Genomic DNA, 18804 nt, shown 5'->3' on the forward strand with positions numbered 1-18804 from the left:
CCAACTGCTCTTAGAGCCCCAAAAACAGCCTCTGTGCCATTCAGTGTGAATTCTAAAAAACTGCCTGTTTGCAGGTTAAGTGAATTATTCATTTCTACTGAAAATGAGGATATTTTCAATTGGTTCCATCCTTCAGGAAATGGGAGACTGAGAGCACATCATGTGTGACTGTTCTCAAAACAAGCAATTGATTGAAGAAAAATTCTCAGAGCTGTGACAGCCCCTTTTACATTTCTGCCTCCAATCCTTTCTGCGTTCCCCCAGAACAGGAAATTGAAACCCCCTGCCTTGGCTCTCCTCTGGCAAAGCAACCTCAGAAACATACTGTTGTGCAGTGGAGCTGTGATCCCCTGCCCCAGGCAGCAGCTGTGGCAGCACAAGCCCTGCCAGGGGGTTCCTACCTTCCACACGTCTCCCTGTACCGCCCTGGGCAGCTCCCCGGGCAGGCTGAGTGCTGAGCCTGGCAGGCGGCAGAGTCCCATACCCGGCACACAGCCCCTGGGGCACAGCAGGGACCCTGCTCTGCAGGACAACCCTGGGCACCCGCCTGCAGCCCCAGCAACACAGCCTGCAGCCGTGCTGGGACAGGCAGCCCTCAGGGCTGTGCTCTCAGCTGGAGCCGAAGTCTTTTTCCACAGTAAAGAAACATGCACTGCTTGCAGCCATGTCTTCTATGGGATGTCCCAGGTTTAGTTAACCCTCTATGAATAGCAGCTGCATTACCTACTGCAAGGGTCTTACTGTGTCATGGTCTGTGAGCAGTATTCCTGCAGTGATCTCACAGCCCACTCACACCACACACATGCTGTAAGCTCTCTCCATATTCTCTCTTCTGTTTCTGTCAGCTGCAGGCTGTGCTGTGCACAAGAGCTGCTCCTGGGCACAGCTGTCTCTCTACAGCACCATCTTTTTTTATGAGCTCCCTGTGTCCCAGGAGCGTGGCCCAGCTGAGCAGCAGATGATGTCATTTTTATCCTTCCCACTCATCTCCCCTTAGATGTCCCTGTGTCATCATGGCCATCAGCTCCTGAAAGGCAGCAGTATCATAACTGTTCTTTGAAACCTGCTCCATTATCCACCAGTCAATTTTTAACATGAGATGAATCCTACTAGAGAGTGTTTGATGAATCAAAAATTGCACCCAGACAAGGATAAGGAAGGTTGGACTTCCCCTGTGCAGGGCAGTGATCCAGAGAAGACAGTGCAGGTAACTCATCCCCAGTTAGAAATCCTGGGGCTGAAATGGGATGCAGCTCCCCACAGAAACAAAGGAGCTGGGATTCCTCTGGTTCAGCTCAGATGTTCACAAGTAGTTTTACAGTGCTGCATTCATACCTTATTTAAACAAAACTATAAACAAATAAACAGTAAATGTCTGCTGGATTCTTTCACTTTAAGCTCTCTCCAGATATCTCTCCATTTTGCTGAATAAGTTCTGATAACCTGAAATAGATAACAGGAAGGCACAAGGCACAAGATGCTCTTTAGGTTATAATGGTCCCAGGGCACATTTGCTGCTGAGTCCATCAACCTCCAGTGCAGAGAGAAGTTTGTACAAAATGCTTAACAAGACAAAGTCAGAAGTAATGGTTAAGTTTCTTGGAGTACTAATGGGTCCACTGAGGGCCATTACCAAGCAAGCTTCCCAAAGCACTAGTTAGAGCAGATAATTGTAAGCCATGACTACAGGCAGGCAAAGGCACTGGTATGCTAAGAAACCTCTCCTTTGCCTTATGAAGCAGACAGGTCAAGCCCTGATTGCAAGACCAGAGGTAGGGAGATCCTGTCTCTCATGTTGGCTCAGGGCCCTTCCTGGGGCAGTGAGTTGGAAGTCTATATGATGTTAAATGAATGACATGGGAATGGAAGATCCCAGGCTCTGCATTTTGTGCAAGGATACTGTCAAGTTTATGTCCCACATGTGCCCTATGTCTCATTGCAGGATGTAGGATTTGAGAAGGGCCCCGTCTGAACAAGCAGTCAGTCCCAGTGAAACTCTGAACTTCAGATCTCTCAGTTCCACCGCCCTCCTGTGCACACTCTCCCATAGTTTTAGGTTCTGCGGTGACCAGAAGTGCACCCAGTGCTCCAGGTGGGGCTGTAGCAATGCAGAGCAAAGAGGGTCAACCTTTTCCCTCACCCAGCTGGCAATAAATTGCTTTATGCACTCCAGGGGACCATTGGCCTTCCTGGCTGCCTGGGCACACTGCTGACTCACGTTCAATTTGATGTTGTGCAGGACCCCCAATCCTTTTCAGTCAGACCTCTCTTATGTGTCCCATATCCAGTCCAGTGTGTATGTCGAGTGTTGCCCATACCCAGGTGCACAATCAGGCACTTGTTCTTGTTATACTTTATGCACTTGGTGCTTAGTACCAACTGGTACCCACTTCTCTGACTTGTCCACATCTCTCTGCAAGTCCTCTCCACCCTCAGTGGAGGCAACAGTACCTCCTCATCTGGTCTCATCAGCAAACTTGCTAAGAACTACTTCTAGTCCTGCATTCAAGTCATCTGCATAAACATGAAAGGAAACTGGCCCTAAAATGGAACCCTGGGGAACTCTGATAGTGACCATGTACCAGCCCGATGGAACCCACTGACTATAAGCCTTTGGGGCAGACCTACTGGCCAACTGATCACCCACCACTGCTGGTGAACCTGAAAGGCAAAATGTCAGAGTGCTGGGACAAACAGACAAACACCAATATGGTTAAATATAGCTGCATCAATTTATTGCCCTAAAAGACATACTTTTATAGGAGACAGACAAGGGTGTCCAAAAATCACACACACTAATTGGAGGAAAGCTACTGCAATAACAACCTGTCATGGTTTTGTAATTTTGTAATTTTGCTATCAGTATTCCACATCATAACATCATGTAAAGTATGGATACTTCTATTGAATGTGAAGTCCACAGAAGACGATTACATATCCCAGAGAACAACAGGGTTAATGATAAGTCACGGGACCAGGACGCTATATAATCTCGTTCCCAGGCTGGAGTCCCCTCCTTCTCTCGAACTTCTCGGAGAGTGGGAAGCGTTCCAGCCGTGTCGCCTAAAGTTCACAGTAGGCCTCTCGGTTTTCGGGGACTCTCTCTCTCTGTTTCGTTCGATTTGTTAGCCTCAATTATATTATATTGTGTTATCTTGTATTTCGATATCATATTTAGTAAAATAAGTTTTTCCTCCTTAGATTGTCGCAGTTTTATCCCACTCCCCTTTTCCCCTCCTTTCCGGGCCCCGGGGTGGGGGGCCCACGGGGTGGCTTCCCCTGTCACGCGCATAGGTAAATCTAAGTAACCCGTGACACACCATTTGTGTTAACAGCAGCTATCCCAAAGGCCCATCGATACCCCTTGGGATCCTTAAAATATCCCATCCTAAGGTAATCGATTCCCAGTATACATGGAGCCTCTGGACCAGTCACAATAGGGTGTCTCTGCCAGTTTTTACCAGTGAGGCTTATTTCGGCCACCAACATAGTCAATTCTTGGGAACCCCCAGTCACTCCATGGATATATATTGGTTGTGTCCCTTGGTGACTTGAGGGCATTAGGGTGCATTGTGCACCAGTGTCCACCAAGGCTTTATATTTCTGTGGTCAAGATGTGCCAGGCCACTTAATCCACACAGTCCAGTATACTCTATTGTCCCTTTCCCTCCCCTGGCTGGGGGCAGGGCCCCTCTATTGTTTACCTCGGTGGCTTGCAGCGACTGGAACTTTCCCCTTCTTGGAAGAGTTCACCTTGGTGGTTGTTTCACATTGTAATTTTTTCACTCGTGCCTGAAGTGCAGAAGTGGATGAATTACACCACTTCTTCATGTCCTCCCCATGACTACAGAGGAAATACAACAAGGCAAGACGTGTAGTCTCATCGTTGATTCGAGGTGACTTATCATTGTCATTTGCTTGAATACGAGGACGTCTCTTTTTAATGGTTGAGATTTTCGATGATACAGGTCGAGAGGAACTCATGTTGTTTAGCTTTCTCAATAGGCGATCGTGGAAATCCTGGTTTCCATCATCTTGTACCACCGTGGATTCATCTACATCAGGCACATTAGCCAATTTGTCAATAATATCATTTTGTGTTCCCTCCACTTCGTTTAACCTTTCCACAATTTTGACAATGGCTGAAGTATACAGATTAACTTCTGTAGTGCTTATAAATAATTCACGTTCCTGAAGTCTGCTAATTAGTTCATTCACAAGGGGTTTACTTTCCCCTTTGCCATATACTAATGCAAGTGCACTGGCATGCTTTTCTGGAGCTGCCTTTGTAAAGTCACGCCACATTTGTCGTGGAACGCGGACTGCTTCAGGATCATGTAATTGGTCTGGATCATTACGATTGAACTCGCGGCTGTATAGCATTTCCACCAGAGCACTTTCTCTCAAAAATTGAATACCTTTCTCTATATCAGTTCATTTCTTTTTCTCAGGCTCCAAGTCCCGTTTAAAGGGGAATCTATCTCTTACCGCTATCAACATCCACTTCCAGAGGGTTTAGGACTGATTTTGGCATGTGCCAATACCTCTGTCCACACGTGAGTCCCTGGAAATGCTACCCAGTTGGCGAGCTTCACTGCCATCGAGCCATGAACTGTTGGCACCATTGTCCCAGCAGCGAAGAAACCAAGTGACCATATATTCTTTTGGCTGACGTGTGAAATCCTTTCTTAGATCTCGAATTTCACTCAGTTTAAAAGATCGATCAATAATGGTTGTAATGCTTTGCTCGCCTTTGGCTCTATCAAGAGTCCCAGGTGTTGATGGTGGCAACTGTGTTGATGAGGCTGCCCCATCTAGAAGTTTGGACTCGAGAAATTCTCGTAATGAAAATCTAACTTTTGGCTCCTCTTCTTCTTCTGACCCTGATGCTTGTGTTATTTCCTCCAGGTAACCCTCCTTCTTTTTCCTCTCTCCTAACTTTCTCTGCTCCTTAAACTTCTTCTGCTCCTCTATCATCTTCTTATACCCCTCTAACATCCTCTGCTCCTCCAACTTCTTTTGGTCTTCTGACTCCCCCTGCTCTCCTGAGTCCCCTGCTCTCCTGAGTCCTGCTCTCCTAACTCCCTCCGCTCTTCTAACTCCTTCTGCATTTTCTCTGACTGAGTTGAAAATTGTTTTATTTTTCGCCCTCTTACAGGTGCAACCAACATTGTATCTGGTGCCCCCGGTGGTTGGTCAAGTTGTGGTACATACGGTTCAGACTTGTGGGTGTTCCCCTTGGACTGGAAGGTGCATAGCTTGGATCGGAGGTGATCGCGCTCAAACTCAAGGGTGTCGAACTCAGCCCTGAGGGCGTTGTACTTGAACTGAATTGTGTCGAACCCGGACTGGAGCGCATCGTGTTTGGACTGGAGAGTGTCGCGCTCAGATTGGACGGCATCGTACATGGTCTGGAGGGTGTTACGATCGAACTTGATGGCATCGAACTGAACCTTGACAGTCGCCCTTCTTTGTCTCCTCACCCATCCATTCTAAAGACTCAGTATCCCCCTTGTGCTACAGTGCAGTTGTGGAAAGCATTAAACTGTGTCCCCATGGTCCAAACAGGAGCTCAGGCCTGCAGCTCTACCAAGATTTCAAGCTTCTTGAATGTTGGTGTTTTCATTAGTGCAAGACCACAGAAGTAAACATCCTAATTGAAAAGTATCACTGGACATAGCTGGACTGGATAGCTCATCTATGGTATCAATGTGCAGAAGGTGGCACACAGACATTAGAGCGATCGTGGGTCTTGGAGGTGACGTAGCAGCACGGACACACCATGGGCATGGCTTTGCTGAAGGCCCTGTGCTGCTCTTGCAGCTGCATGTGAATTCACCAGACAGCCGGTGCTATCCCCCCTCTGGCCCTCGGCTGATGCCCAGGAAGGAGCTGTCTATCTCAGAGACTTCCCACACGGTTTACAAGCACTGGCACACATCAGGAGCAGCCAAGGCATGGTAGGCATCACCCAGTGTCTGTGTGTAAGCAGCTGTGTCCCTGCTGAAGGGCCGAGGACTAAGAGCAGGAGCTCACATGCAGGCAACTCCTTGTGCACTTCTGAACTGAACCAGAGGAATCCCAGCTCCTGTGGGTGTGTAGGGAGCTGAATCCCATTTCAGTTCCAGGATTTCTGTCAAGGGATGAGACTCCTGCACTGCCTCAGCTGGATCACTGCCCTGCACAGGGAAAGTCCAAACCTCCTTGTCCTCGTCTGGGTGCCCTTTGTGCTTCATCAAACAAACTCTATTAGTACTCGCTATATGTCTCCAATCAGTCACTGACCACTGGACATGTGGTGGTTAATTGAGCAGATTTCAAAGCACAGTCATGATGCTGTTGTCTTTCAGGAGCTGTTGGCCATGAGGACCCAGGGACTTGTCAGGGGAGATGAGTGGGAAGGATAAAAATGACATAATCTGTAGCTGAGCTGGGCTGGGCTTCTAGGACACAGGGAGCTCATACAAGTGGGCAGAGCTGCAGAGAGACAGCTGTGGCCAGGAGCAGCTCTTGTGCACAGCACAGCCTGCAGGTGACAGAAGAAGAGGAGAGAAACTGGAGAGAGCTTGCAGGATGTGTATGGTGTGAGCAGGCTGCATGCTCTCTGCAGGAGCATTGCTCACAGACCATGACAAGGTAAGTCTCACTGCAGACCATGAGCTGCTTTTCATAGAGGGTTAACTTAATTTGGGACATCCCATAGCAGATCTGGCTGCAGGCACCGCATGTTTCTTTACTATGTTAAAAGCCTTCTGCTCCATCTGAGAGCTTCCATACTGCAGTGTCAGAGCACAGCCCTGAGGGCTGCGTGTCCCAGCACGGCTGCAGGCTGTGCAGCTGGGGCTGCAGGCGGGTGCCCAGGGCTGTCCTGCAGAGCAGGGTCCCTGCTGTGCCCCAGGGGCTGTGTGCCGGGTATGGGACTCTGCCGCCTGCCAGGCTCAGCACTCAGCCTGCCCGGGGAGCTGCCCAGAACGCTGCGGGGAGACGTGTGGGGGGAAGGAGCTCCCCGGCAGGGCTTGTGCTACCACAGCTGCTGCCTGGGGCAGGGGGATCACAGCTCCACTGCACAACTGAATGTTTGTGAGGGCACTTTGCAAGAGGAGAGCCAAGGAAGGGATTTTTCATATCTTGTTCTGAGGGAAGGCAGAAAGGACTGGAGGTGGAAATCTTATAGAGGCTGTAAAATTTAAAACACAGCTATGTTACTCCCAAATATTTCTTCAATCAATTGCTTGTTTTGTGAACAACCACACAGGTTGTGCTTTCAGCCTCTCGTTTCTAAAAGGAAAGAATCGGTTTAAGTTTTTGCTGTTTTCTGCAGACTCTAATATTGCACTTATACTGCAAACAGGAATATTTGACTAAAACATATTGAAGTGCAAAGAGGCTGGAGTTGGGGGCACTAAGAACAGTTGGAGTGAAGATAGGAGACATATAAACAGCTCCCAAGAGGAAAATATTCAGAAGCTCAGGATATGATTATGAAATGAGAAGAAAGTAAGAGCTCCTTAATCTTCTATTTCTTTAGGGATTGTGAAGCTCATTAATATAAAGGTAAATGAAAACATTTCAGAGTACAGCGGGAGGAGTGTCTCTGAGAATGGTCTGGACTTGTCATTATCTTCTGCACTCTGAGCAGGACTCCAAGCACAACAACAGCAGATGCCCAACAGCAGCTCCATCAGCGAGTTCCTCCTGCTGCCGTTGGCAGACACGCGGCAGCTGCAGCTCCTGCACTTCTGGCTCTTCCTGGGCATCTACCTGGCTGCCCTCCTGGGCAACGGCCTCATCAGCACAGCCGTAGCCTGCGACCGCCGCCTGCACACCCCCATGTACTTCTTCCTCCTCAACCTGGCCCTCCTTGACCTGGGCAGCATCTCCACCACTCTCCCCAAAGCCATGGCCAACGCCCTCTGGGACACCAGGTCCATGTCCTACACAGGATGTGCTGCACAGATCTTTTTCTTTCTCTCCTTCATCTCAGCAGAGTTGTCCCTTCTCACCATCATGTCCTATGACCGCTACGTTGCCATCTGCAAGCCCCTGCACTACGGGACCTTGATGGACAGCAGAGCTTGTGCCACCATGGCACCAGCTGCCTAGGGCACTGGGGTTCTCAATTCCCTGCTGCACACTGCCAGTACGTTTTCACTGCCTCTCTGCCAAGGCAATGTTGTGAACCAGTTTTTCTGTGAAATCCCCCAGATCCTCAAGCTCTCCTGCTCAGAATCAAGTCTCAGGGAAGTTGTGTTTGTCATTTTTAGTGCCAGTTTAGCCTTTGGGTGTTTTGTTTTCATAGTGGTGTCCTATGTGCAGATCTTCATGGCTGTGCTGAGGATGCCCTCTGAGCAGGGACGGCACAAAGCCTTCTCCACGTGCCTCCCTCACCTGGCTGTGGTCTCCCTCTTTCTCAGCACTGCCTTTTTTGCCTACCTGAAGCCCCCGTCCATTTCCTCCCCACTCCTGGATCTGACAGTGGCAGTTCTGTACGCAGTGGTTCCTCCAACACTGAACCCTATTATCTACAGCATGAGGAACAGGGTGATCAAGCACGCTCTAAGGAAGGTGTTGCAGTACACACTATTCCAGCTACAATAAAGTGCACATCTTCATCGCAAGATTCCCAGTGATGTTTCTTTATGTTTTACGAATCTTTGATTGTTTAATTGTGTGTGATATAGCAACCTGCAAAAAAAAAAAAAAAAAAAAAAAAAAGAAAGAAAAGAAAAAGAAAAAAAAAAGTGATTGAATTTATAAATAAAAATGTATTTCACTTCTTTCCTACCGAATTTCCATTTTCTCACTCCAAGAGCTCATGCAAACATGGGACCAGATTCCCTGAATAGGTTAAGAGATAAATAAAGAGCTTTCAAAATAGAATTTTCCTTATCTCTTCTCTCTTCCTACTTTGAATGGGTCTGGGGGAGGTACAGCCACAGACAGCAGCACAACGTACTCTTTCCATTGCTGTTCGCTTTATATTGCCACAGTGCTCTCTAGTCCTCTCATTTGTGCTGGACTTAAGGTCTTGTGTGTCTCGCAACAGTCCTGGTGTCTCTACAGGAGCACTCCATTGCTGCAGTCAGTAGCCAGCAATATGAACGGCTGTGTCAGATCTGGTCTCCTTGCTGGCACTGCCATAACAAGAGGGCCACTTCAGAGCAGGACCAGAGAACTGGAGGCCTCTTCCAAAGCTGGTGTAAGGAATATATCTCAGGAGCTGCTCCCTGAGAATGCTTCGAGATGTTTTGTTGCTCTTTACTGCATGACTGTCAGATTGAAGTGTCCCAAGGAGATCTGTAAGGGAATCAGAGCACTGCTGTAGATTAGAATTTGCTCGGTTAAAGCTATTTACTAAGACAGAGAAAAAGAAAAGGATAATAATTATGACATATGACTTGTGGAATCAAACTCCATAACCACAAAGTAGTTCTAAAGCAGGTATGTTTAATGAGTGATTCGCATACACCCTGGTGCAAGGGGGATAGCTCCACCTTACTTGCACATCTTCAGGAGAAAGCGTGCAACCAATATAGGCTGAACTAATACATAATCAATAATATGCAAGTATTTGGATACATATTCATTACATTCCTGAGACCCCATTAGCATGCAGTCTCTCCCCCCTTGTGCATACGTAGTGATTTGTGGGGCTGGTCGTGGGATGAAGGCTTATCAACTTCCTCGTGAAGGCTCATCATCTTCCTCTCCATAAACTTTCGACCCTTCAGTAGGGGCACCCCCCAACCTGGTTCCAGCTTGCTCTGTGGACATCTAATCACCACACTGTTCTCGGTTCCACACTGTCATGATTTTTTAATTTTGTAATTTTGCTATCAGTATTCCACATCGTAACATCATGTAAAGCATGGATACTTCTATTGAATGTGCAGTCCACAGAAGAAGACTACATATCCCAGAGAAATACACGGTTAGTGATAAGTCATGGGACCAGGATGCTATATAATCTTGTTCCCAGGCTGGAGTGTTCTTCTTCTTCTCTCAAACTTCTCAGAGAGTGGGAAGCGTTCCAGCCGTGTCGCCTAGAGTTCACAGTAGGCCTCTCGGTTTTCGGGGACTCTCTCTCTCTGTTTCCTTCGATTTATTAGCCTCAATTTTATTATATTATGTTATCTTGTATTTCGATATCATATTTAGTAAAATAAGTTTTTCCTCCTTAGATTGCCGCTGTTTTTATCTCATTCCCCTTTTCCCTCTCCTTTCCGTGCCCTGGGTGGGGGGGGAGTGGGGGGAGGGCCTTACGGGGTGGCTTCCCCTGTCACGGGCATAGGTAAATCTAAGTAACCCATGACAGGTGAGCCAAAAGTGTTCCCTCGCTCAGCTTGTCCTGCAGCCAAACAGAGCTGGTCCCATCTGGGTCACCAAACTGACTTGTGGAATCAAACGCTATAACCCAGGGTTAGGTTATAAAGCAGGGATGTGTTTATTCAGAGCAGGGAGCAAAGGGAAATCACTCCTCCTGTCTTGCACACAAGCATGCAGAATAGTTACATATTTCAAAACCAAGCTCATACATATTCAACAAATCTACTGGAACTCATCTACATATTCATAGGCAGTAGATGCATGCTTTTGCTACATGTCCTGCAGCTGCTCCATGCTCTGGACAGATCCCGCTGTCACTCCACCCCTCATAATGAGCTCTGCAGTCACTCCTGCTACAGGTCCTGTAGCTGTTCCAAGTATTGTGATAAGGAAATGAAACAAATTCCTCCCAAGGGAGCTGCATTGTGCCAGTAAGTACAGGCCTGTGGTCACTCCAACCCTACCAGTGAGCCCAGTGGCTGCTCCAACTTCAGTGACAGGTCCTGTGGTGATTCCAGCCCTGGTAATGAGCTCTGCACTTGTTCCAGCAGCATCCCAACAGCCCCTTCAGCTCCTACAGTGAACCCTGTGGCTGTTAATACTCCAGCAACAAGTCCTGGACTTGCAAACAGTTATGCATATGTATTATTATCTGTTCACATATGTTTGCTAATTCATATGTTGCATATTTGTGAAAATATTCTAAATACTAATGTATTTATACATATTTATACACACTTTAATGTATGTATAAATACATTTGTCATAATTATTATCATTTTCTTTTTCTCTTTATTTCAACCCATAAACTTTAAACCACAGCACTACCCAGAGTTTCCTTTACAGATCTCCTTGGGACTCTTCAATCTGACAGTCATGCAGTAAAGAGCAACAAAACATCTCGAAGCATTCTCAGGGAGCAGCTCCTGAGATATATTCCTTACACCAGCTTTGGAAGAGGCCTCCAGTTCTCTGGTCCTGCTCTGAAGTGGCCCTCTTGTTATGGCAGTGCCAGCAAGGAGACCAGATCTGACACAGCCATTCATATTGCTGGCTACTGACTGCAGCAATGGAGTGCTCCTGTAGAGACACCAGGACTGTTGCGAGACACACAAGACCTTAAGTCCAGCACAAATAAGAGGACTAGAGAGCACTGTGGCAATATAAAGCGAACAGCAATGAAAACAGTACATTGTGCTGCTGTCTGTGACTGTACCTCCCCCAGACCCATTCAAAGTAGGAAGAGAGAAGAGATAAGAAAATGTCTATCTTGGAAGCCTTTTAGAAATCTGCTAAACTATTCAGGGAATCTGGTCCCATGTTTACATGAGCTCTTGGAGTGAGAAAATGGAAATTCGGTAGGAAAAAAGTGAAATACATTTTTATTTATAAATTCAATCACTTTTTTTTTTTTCTTTTTCTTTTCTTTCTTTCTTTTTTTTTTTTTTTTTTTTTTTTTTTTTTTTGCAGGTTGCTATATCACACACAATTAAACAATCAAAGATTCGTAAAACATAAAGAAACATCACTGGGAATCTTGCGATGAAGATGTGCACTTTATTGTAGCTGGAATAGTGTGTACTGCAACACCTTCCTTAGAGCGTGCTTGATCTCCCTGTTCCTCATGCTGTAGATAATAGGGTTCAGTGTTGGAGGAACCACTGCGTACAGAACTGCCACTGTCAGATCCAGGAGTGGGGAGGAAATGGACGGGGGCTTCAGGTAGGCAAAAAAGGCAGTGCTGAGAAAGAGGGCGTTGGCCATGGCTTTGGGGAGAGTGGTGGAGATGCTGCCCAGGTCAAGGAGGGCCAGGTTGAGGAGGAAGAAGTACATGGGGGTGTGCAGGCGGCGGTCGCAGGCTACGGCTGTGCTGATGAGGCCGTTGCCCAGGAGGGCAGCCAGGTAGATGCCTAGGAAGAGCCAGAAGTGCAGGAGCTGCAGCTGCCGCGTGTCTGCCAACGGCAGCAGGAGGAACTCACTGATGGAGCTGCTGTTGGACATCTGCTGTTGTTGGGCTTGGAGTCCTGTTCAGAGTGCGGAAGATAATGACAAGTCCAGACCATTCTCAGAGACACTCCTCCCGCTGTACTCTGAAATGTTTTCATTTACCTTTATATTAATGAGCTTCACAATCCCTAAAGAAATAGAAGATTAAGGAGCTCTTACTATCTTCTCATTTCATAATCATATCCTGAGCTTCTGAATATTTTCCTCTTAGGAGCTGTTTACATGTCTCATATCTTCACTCCAACTGTTCTTAGTGCCCCCAACTCCAGCCTCTTTGCACTTCAATATGTTTTAGTCAAATATTCCTGTTTGCAGTATAAGTGCAATATTAGAGTCTGCAGAAAACAGCAAAAACTTAAACCGATTCTTTCCTTTTAGAAACGAGAGGCTGAAAGCACAACCTGTGTGGTTGTTCACAAAACAAGCAATTGATTGAAGAAATATTTGGGAGTAACATAGCTGTGTTTTAAATTTTACAGCCTCTATAAGATTTCCACCTCCAGTCCTTTCTGCCTTCCCTCAGAACAAGATATGAAAAATCCCTTCCTTGGCTCTCCTCTTGCAAAGTGCCCTCACAAACATTCAGTTGTGCAGTGGAGCTGTGATTCCCCTGCCCCAGGCAGCAGCTGTGGCAGCACAAGCCCTGCTGGGGAGCTCCTTCCCCCCACATGTCTCCCCACAGTGCGTTGGGCAGCTCCCCGGGCAGGCTGAGTGCTGAGCATGGCAGGCGGCAGAGTCCCATACCCGGCACACAGCCCCTGGGGCACAGCAGGGACCCTGCTCTGCAGGACAGCCCTGGGCACCCGCCTGCAGCCCCGGCTGCACAGCCTGCAGCCGTGCTGGGACACGCAGCCCTCAGGGCTGTGCTCTGACACTGCAGTATGGAAGCCCTAAGCTGGAGCAGAAGGCTTTTAACATAGTAAAGAAACATGCGGTGCCTACATCCAGATCTGCCATGGGATGTCCCTGATTTGGTTAACCCTCTATGAAAGGAAGCTGCATGGTCTTCAGTGAGACTTACCTTTTCATGGTCTGCGTGGAATGCTCTTGCTGTGTGCCCACAGCCTGCTCACACCGTACACATCCTGTAAGCTCTCTCCACTTTCTCTCCTCTCCTTCTGTCACCTGCAGGCTGTGCTGTGCACAAGAGCTGCTCCTGAGCACAGCTGTCTCTCTGCAGCTCTGCCCACCTTTATGAGCTCACTGTGTCCCAGGAGCCTAGCCCAGTTGAGCATCAGAGAATGTCATGTTTTATCCTTCTCACTCGTCTCCCCTGAGATGTCCCTGTGTCCTCTTGGCCAACAGATCCTGAAAAACAACAGCATCATGATTGTACATTGAAATCTGATGAATTAAACACCAAATGTACAGTGGTCAGTGACTGATTTCAGACCTGATACCTTAGATCCTGTGATGAAACAAAATGGGCATACAGGCAAGGACAGAGAGAGGTGGACTTCCCCTGTGCAGGGCAGTGATTTAGTTGAGGCAGTGCAGGAGTCTCATCCCTAATGGGAAACCCTGGGGCTGAAATGGGATTCAACTCCCCATGGACACACAGTATCATTGGGATTACTCAGGTTCAGCTCCGATGTACACAAGGAGTTGCCTGCATGTGAGCTCCTGCTCTGAGTCCTCGGTCCTTCAGCAGGGAGGCAGCTGCTCACACACAGACACGGGGTGATGACCAAGGTGCCTGGGCTGCTCCTGATGTGTGCCAGTGCTTATAAACTGTGTGGGAAATCCCTGTGACAAACACCTCTTTCCTGAACATCAGCTACGGGGCAGAGAGGGAACATAGGTATTATCGACCATCCTGAATGACAACAGACCCCAGCGTTTAGGGCACTTCATGGTGCCTTTGTCTCCAACTCCACTGAGAATGCAGAGTTACACAGCTGACTAAATGGACGAGCTCACAAAAGAAGAGCCAGATCTTTTTCTGTTCTCCATCTGCGGCATATTCTGGAGCTTAAGGCAATACAAAGATAACATACATCTTTATTCTTCAACAGATATAACCTCAGTTTTCAGTAGGCTCTCAAGTGAATGGCTTCAGAAGCAGCCTAGTGTCTCTGGGCTCTCCCACACATTCACATGCAGCTGTAAATGCAGCACAGGGCCTTCAGGAAAGCCATGCCCATGGTGTGTCTGTGCTGCTGTGTCAACTTCAAGACCCACAATGGATCTAATGTCTGTGTGCCACCTTCTTCACAGTAATACCATAGATGAGCTATCCAGTCAGGCTCTGTCCAGTGATGCTTTCCAATGAGTATGTTTACTTCCGTATTATTGCACTAATGAGAACAACAAGACTTGAGGAGCTAGAAATCTTTGTAGAGTTACATGCCTGAGCTCTTGTTTGGACCACAGTGGCACAGTTGAATGGCTTCCACAACTGCACTGTAGCACAAGGGGGATACCGAGTCTTTAGGATGGATGGGCGAGGAGACAAGGAAGGGCGACTGCCCTCTGTGAGAGTGCACTGAGCTCTGCCTGGGGATGGAAGAGCAGACAGGTCAGAGCTAATGGAAATGGCCAACAGAGGAGACCAACAGTGTCTGTACCTGGCTTCCTGATCAGGGAGAGCAAGTGGAAGGTGCCCTCTACAAACAGATGGGAGTCTCATGTTTCAGGCCCTTGTCCCCTTTGGGGGCCTTTTTCACTCCAGTATCTGCTGCAGGGACAGCACAGCAGGGCATGTGGCATCCAGCAGATCCTTAGAGAGCACAGATGGCCGCTTCTTGACCAAGCCATGGACGAACCAAAGAGGCGAGGTGCTCTGCTGGATCTCATACTCTCTGGTATGGTAGGTCTGGTGGGAATTGTGAAGGTGAAAGGGGCATCAGGACATGTGCAAGATGCAAATGTGTCTCTTATTTATTTATTTATTTATTTGTTTGTTTATTTATTTATTTTTGAGGCTGTAAGCTTAAAAGATGAACATATATGGAAATAAAACTGAAACAAAGAATTGAAGACAAAGATAGAAATCAATGAAAATGTATTAACCCTTCTCTCAAGATGAGAAGTTCTCATGAGTCTTGTTCCTTTTTTAGTTGTAAATATGAGTCTTTGATGGGATTTTGTGTTTTTTATTTTTTATTTTTTTCCTTGCTATTCAGGTGTCTTCAGGTTCAGGGCCACAGACAGCGGTGCCATTGCCAATGCCATGTGACTAAAGTCCAGTGTCCGCCGCTGCTCTTCCCTGCTGCCTATTTGATGTCCCTCATCCACCAGGTGTTTTCAGCTCTCCTAAATAAATGGCCGTGGTTAAGGGCTTGTTTTCAGCAGGCCGTTTGGGCACACACTCCTGCCACTGCTTTCTTGATTTCCACATCCCTTGCTCTTTGTTCAGTCAGATACATCCCAGTTATCTGTCTGATTTCTGACTTACAGGGAGATTACTGGAACTTGCTCCATTCCTCAAAAGTCTGATGTACTTTGTTGTCAATCCTTCACCGTAATTCTATCTATCCCATCCTATCTGCGTCTAAATCATTTCTTGAACAAATATTCCATATGAAAGAAAAACCTCAGCAGATGCAGCTTGGACATGGCATGCAGTTGATCACTATGTTTTACTGTTAATTCATTTGCATCACCTTTCCTTCAGTTTGCTGGCCAAAAAAAAAAAAAAAAAGAAGAGTAATTTTTCCTTTTCCATATGCAGCTGGTTCTCTGTGGAAAGCCAGTGGGAGTTGGTGCAAAGGAGGTTTAACACTGAGCGGGTGACAGCAGAGGAGAAGAGTGATGTGAGGAAAAGTGATGTAAGTCCCATGGGGCCAATGTGAGTAGAAAGGGGGTGGGGATGTAGAGGAGCTTTGTCAACACAGTAACAGAATAGAACTCGTTGGGACATCCTGAATTGGTATCAGTTGCACAGTGCTGTTTTAATGTCTTGATTAAACCAAAATATAAATAAATAGACAATAAATGTCTGCTGGTTTCTTCCTCTTTAAGCTCTCTCCAGGTATCTCTCCAGTTTGCTGAACAAGTTCTAAAAACCTGAAGAAGATAACAGGAAAGCACAAGGCACAGGAGGCTCTTTAGGTTATAATGGGCCCCAGGGCACATTTGCTGCTGAGTCCATCAACCTCCAGTGCAGAGAGAAGTTTGCACAAAGTGCTCAACAAGACAAAGTCAGAAGTAACAGTTAAGTTTCTTGGAGTATTAATGGGCCTACTGAGGGCCATTAGCAAGCAAGCTTCCCAAGGGACTTGTTAGAGCAGATAATTGGAATATATGACTACAGGCAATTAAAGGCACTGGCATGGTGGCTCTGATGCTGAGAAACCTCTCTTTGTCTTATGAAGCAGAAAGGCCAAGTCCTGATCCCAGACCCTTGGCAGGGAGGACCTCATGATGACTAAGGATCCTTACTGGGACAGTGAGTTGGAAGTCCGTATGATATTAAATGAAAGACATGGGGACAGAAGATCCCAGGCTCTGCATGGGGTGCAAGGACGCTCTGAGGTTCATGTCCCATAAGCGCCATGTGTTTCATCGCAGGATGTGGGATATGAGAAGGGCCCAGTCTGAACAAGCAGTCAATCCCAATGCAACTCAGAACTTCAGATCTCTCAGTTCCAGTGCCCTCCTGTGCACACTCACCCATAGTTTGATGTCGTTAATGTCCTTTATGTGCCCAGAAGTGCACCCAGTGCTCCAGGTGAGGCTGCAGCAGTGCAGAGAAGACAAGGACAATCCATTCCCTCATCCAGCTGGCAATAAATTGCTTGATGCATTCCAGGGGACCGTTGGCTTTCCTGGCTGTCTGGGTACACTGCTGACTCATGTTTTATTTGATGCTGGCAAGGACCCCTAATCTTTTTCAGTCAGACCGCTCTCCAGTGTCCTGTATGCAGTCAGTGTGTATGTCAAGGGTTGCCCCTACCCCGATGCACAATCAGTCTCTTTTGTTATACTTTATGCACTTGATGCTTAGTACCAACTGGTACCCACTTCTCTGACTTGTCCACATCTCTCTGCAAGTCCTGTCCATCCTCAGTGGGGGCAACAGCACCTCCTCATCTGGTATCACCAGCAAACTTGCTCAGAACATCTTCTAGTCCTGCATGCAAGTCATCCACTAAATCATGAAAGAGAAGTGGCCCTAAAATGGAGCCCTGGGGACCCCTGATAGTAACTACTTACTAGACTGATGGAGCCCAGTGACTATAGTCCTTTGGACTTGACCTATTGGCCAACTGTTCACCCACCACATTCTGGAGTGCACATGGCTGGGCTGCCACACAGCGTTGTTAGAGAGGGGAGGTACTTTGCTCCTTTTCTCCCCGGGTTTGTTCCCGCAGTCACGGAGTGAGATCTAGAGAGAACTCCGTGACAACATGCAACAACCACATCTCAGCTTCAACTATGACACTTATGATTCTTGGTTTGCAAGCAGCACGTATTGCGCGGCCATCACCTGCATCCTGATGAGGCCTTGGATGAGCCAGAGAATAGTTGGTGCAAAGCATAAGATCACAGAGCCAATTCCCAGCCACGTGAGCACAGTGCCATGAACACTGCCGAACCACAGCCAATTCCAGAAGTCAGATACCCAGCTTGCTGCCCTTCCAGTCGCGATTGATGTACCCTTTCTTATCTCAGGGCAGCTGCACTGCATCCTTCACTCGCTGCAGGGCAGTAGTAGTGTACTTTTCCCCAACGGAGTTTCTGTTCCTTTTGAACGTGTTAAGAACCTCAGTCATTACCACTATCCCGGTAACCTTGGTTAGTGGCCAATGCAGAGTGCCGCTCCTCTGAAGCTCCTCCTCTTCCTCATCCTCTTCATCTGCCAGTACTCGAACCATACCTGGAATGTTGCACAACACGGCCATTGATTAGGTGCAGATGAGGGCTCACGCTCACCATGTGTCATGGCATGTCAGGTAGTCAGTGGTGTTTTGCGACGCACTTAAAGTCATAACTGAGATATTAAGTCTCTTGCTGTAGTTCCCTGGCTTGAAGAAATACCCAGGGAGGGGAACCCTTTGTGTGCCCCGGTGGCGCAAGTGGTAGGAATGCCGCCTTGCAATCCCCCCTGTGGTGCAAGTGGTACAAGTGCCGCTCTGCAGCACAGAGGCTCGAATCCCGGGAGTTGGACTCGATGATCTCTAAGGTCCCTTCCAACCCGCACGAGACTATTACTATTACTATTACTATTACTATTACTATTACTATTACTATTACTATTACTATTACTATTACTATTACTATTACTATTACTATAACCCAAAATGAGCAGAGTGAGAAAGGGTCCCCTACAGATGATAAGGCCAGGCATATCACACAATTCTCCTGGTGGGAAGTCAGAGTGGCCAACTCTTTCCAGAAATTAGATGCCACTTGGTTGAGCAGAAATGAAAGAAGCAAGGACAGGCACTGTAGAGGTCTTATCCTAGAGTTTCTGGAAGAGTGTATTTCAGGACATAACAAATCTAGTCTTGAAATGAAACATCTTTG

At 47.3% G+C, this 18804-nt stretch overlaps 1 pseudogene; it reads left to right on the forward strand.

Moving 5' to 3' along the window:
• The first annotated feature begins 7662 nt into the window (after positions 1–7662).
• LOC146755360 (olfactory receptor 14J1-like) lies at positions 7663–8598 on the forward strand (annotated as a pseudogene).
• Positions 8599–18804: the final 10206 nt, after the last annotated feature.

The sequence above is a fragment of the Coturnix japonica genome, chromosome 33, assembly GCF_054131305.1.
Source record: "Coturnix japonica strain WE chromosome 33, WE-NBRP24, whole genome shotgun sequence".
Lineage (NCBI taxonomy): Eukaryota > Metazoa > Chordata > Aves > Galliformes > Phasianidae > Coturnix > Coturnix japonica.